The sequence below is a fragment of the Mastomys coucha genome, unplaced genomic scaffold (genome assembly GCF_008632895.1).
Source record: "Mastomys coucha isolate ucsf_1 unplaced genomic scaffold, UCSF_Mcou_1 pScaffold12, whole genome shotgun sequence".
NCBI classification, from domain to species: domain Eukaryota; kingdom Metazoa; phylum Chordata; class Mammalia; order Rodentia; family Muridae; genus Mastomys; species Mastomys coucha.
The window spans coordinates 83,234,181-83,237,400 of NW_022196894.1; the positions used below are offsets into that span (position 1 = coordinate 83,234,181).

At 39.1% G+C, this 3,220-nt stretch overlaps 1 pseudogene; it reads left to right on the forward strand.

Moving 5' to 3' along the window:
- The first annotated feature begins 536 nt into the window (after window positions 1-536).
- Window positions 537-749, forward strand: LOC116086757 (annotated as a pseudogene).
- Window positions 750-3,220: the final 2,471 nt, after the last annotated feature.

Genomic DNA, 3,220 nt, shown 5'->3' on the forward strand with positions numbered 1-3,220 from the left:
ACTCAGAAATCCGCCTGCCTCAGCCTCCCAAGTGCTGGGATTAAAGGCGTGCGCCACCACTGCCTGGCTAGTCTCTTCAATTTTTAAAAACAAACCTTCTGAAGCCTTGCTTGAATTTCCAGTGCTCACAACCATGGATTTGCAATGTTTATAGCTCCTGTTCTGTGCAAGCTTTCATGGCCATCCAAGGAAACATATCCAGAATGCATTTATTATTCGGCACAGTCTATGATTGTGCCTTGGTTTACCATTTTTATTATTTTTGAGTAAATATTTTATTACCTCACAAATATCAAGTAGTCAAAATATAAGTTCTATTGTTGCATATAACTATTTGGGGGTGAATAAGGAAGATGTGTTGACTGTCTGAAGTTTGCATTACCAGACATTAATTTATCATTTGTATGGCACCTCCCCAGATACCTTCTCAAAGTCTATTGAGCCTATGATATAATATCTAAGTGGATCTTCTGATTATCCTTCTGTATTAGAACATGTCTTAGATGATTTTTTTTGTTGCTATAAAAACTATAAAAATAATTACCTGGCAGGGGAGATACCATGATCAGGAATGGCAGGGGAGATACCATGACCAGGAATGGAAGGGGAGATACCATGATCAGGAATGGCAGGGGAGATACCATGATCAGAAAGGTGGTTTTCCCAGAGTGAGGCTCACCTATTGCACTTCTGGGAAAGTCGACTGCATAATTTGTGGTAGTGGGGAACTGTGTTCCTGCTCTCCCCTTGGGGGAGGGGGAACTATGAAAACAGGAGATTTACAAAAACAAATTTTAAGCCACAGTTGAGAACCACTTCTCTAACTAGATCACCTGTGAGTCCGATATCCTTTGAGAGTCAAATGACCCTTTTTTGTGGGGGAGGTTTGCCAAGACCATTATAAAACACAGATGTTTACATTATGATTCATAGCAGTAGAAAAATTAAGGTTCTGAAGTACCAACAAATATAATTTTATGACTGTCAGTCACTACAACATGAGCAACTGTATTAAGGGTCATAGCATTAGGAAGATTGAGGTCTACCAGAGCCATATTACTGCATCATGCCATGGGAGACCACTTGAGGGTGAAACAGAGCAAGTGTCTGTCCTAACAGAGATCTCCTTATAAAAAGACATTGTGTTAGTTAGAGTTTCTATTGCTGTGTTGAAAACCATGACCAAAATCAATGTGAGGAGAAAAGGCTTTACTTTATTTTGCATTTTGTAGTCTAATATTCAGGGAAGTTAAAGCAGAAACTCAAGACAGGAGTGTGACGGCAGGAGTGGATTCAGAAGCCATAGAGGAGTGGTGCTTTTTTATTTGTTCCCATGGTCTGTTTAGCCATATTCTTTTTCCATCCTAGACCAACTGCTCAGTGGTTGTACTTCCAACAGTAAGCTGAACACACCTACTTTAATCATTAACCAAGAATATGCACCACAACTTTCCTCATAGGCCAGTTTGATAGTGCCATTTTCATAGCTGAGGATACTTCTTCCAAGTTCTGCAAGCTTGTGTCAAGTTGAAATAAAACTAGCCATCACAACCACTAACAACACTTTGCTGCTCCATCCTTACACTCTCATCTAATCCCAAATACAACTGCACTCCCAACTGTCCCTGCCACTAAAAAGCTCACAACACATGCATTTGGGGAGAAACATAGTTGACCAACAAAGTATATCGATAAGGGACCCTTATTGATCAAAGATAGGAGAAGCAAAGATTCCTCCCTTTTCTCTTGTCTCTTTTGCCTACTGAATGTCTTGCCTTAGCAAATACCATTTCAAAGATGAGAGAGCCTCCATTAACCTGTATCTGTAAGGCAGGGAGTAAAGCAGATAGATTCTGTCAAAAATGCAGCCTTCCTGATAGACTGTTACTTAAAATCACCTTCTGTTCAACTACTTGTGAAGCTCATTTTAGACCAGCTAACATTACCCCAAGTTGTGCAGAAAATGTTGCAAGCAATATGCTACTAAAATATATGGCTCTGACTTACAGATCAGGCATTGATCAAAGATAAAACTTATGCCTTTGAAAGAACTAAGCACTCAGTTGGCAAAACACTTAGTAAAACTTGTCTATAATATTTTACAATTCATGATTATAAATCTCATAAGGGAAAGGACATGGAAAGGGGAAGATATTAATAGTTTATGTTGGTTGTCATTTGCTGAGTTTGGCAAATTATTGCAAGGAAAGAGACAAGCTCAGGCAATAATTGGTATTACTGAAAGCACACTCAAGGAGAATAAATCTGCAGGAATGTGGGGCCCCTGGGGTCAGAGACACTTCCACTCCAAAATGGGGAGAGATAAGGCCTAAAAAGCTTTTAGTCTCCAGGGCCCATTAACAATCAGTCCTGTATCAGAGATTACATTGAGTGTGGACCTTCCTGTCCATCTGGTTGTGGTAGCAAAGATGTCACACAGAAACTTGAAAGGGTGAGCTTTTGTGCTAAAACCTTAAGAAATCAATCGGGTTTGACAGTAATATCTAGAAAGGCTTTGGAATGTAATTACTGAAACATGGTTTTAAAGAATCTGCATAAGGCTGCCTGATTTAGCAAGCAAAAATAGATGGTTTCCAGTTAAACCAAGGTTCCAATAAGCAGCAAATAGTGGCTCAGTAGGAGCTGGTCTCTGTAATACATACTAGTTATTTTAAAAGGTCATATTTTTGTTTATAGAGATTCAATTTTGCTTGGTATCCTGCATGCTGTCTAGCTTTGCTAAATCACGGAAGTGTTGAAGGAGAACATCTTCTGAATAAATAGTGAGTCCAAATTATAAGTAAAATAATCATTAAGTGATTTTAGAATAATGGGGCCCCTAAAACTGCTAAAGAAATTGAGTTTGGAAGTTAGAGGACAATAGTGGAATATCGGTTCCCAAAGGCGTAGTTCATTTGGGCTCATTAAGGAAAACTCTCTGGAGGAAAGATGGAAGAGCTACCCAAGGAGAATATTCCTCCCAGTAGCAGAATGAAGGCATCCTAATTATGGCCCATGAGTGTTTGCAATGGCTGGAGATCTTCCATTTCTGTTTATGTTGTTGTTGAGTGGCCTATTTTTCTGGATTGTGGATGGTGATATTTTAACACTTACTTCTCTTGTCCATTGCTTGAAGAGAAATGGGTTTAAGTTGGGTTGTGACTCATTCTTTAGTATTTTCTGAACCATGAAAAATTTCAAGTTAGGGATCTGGACTAGA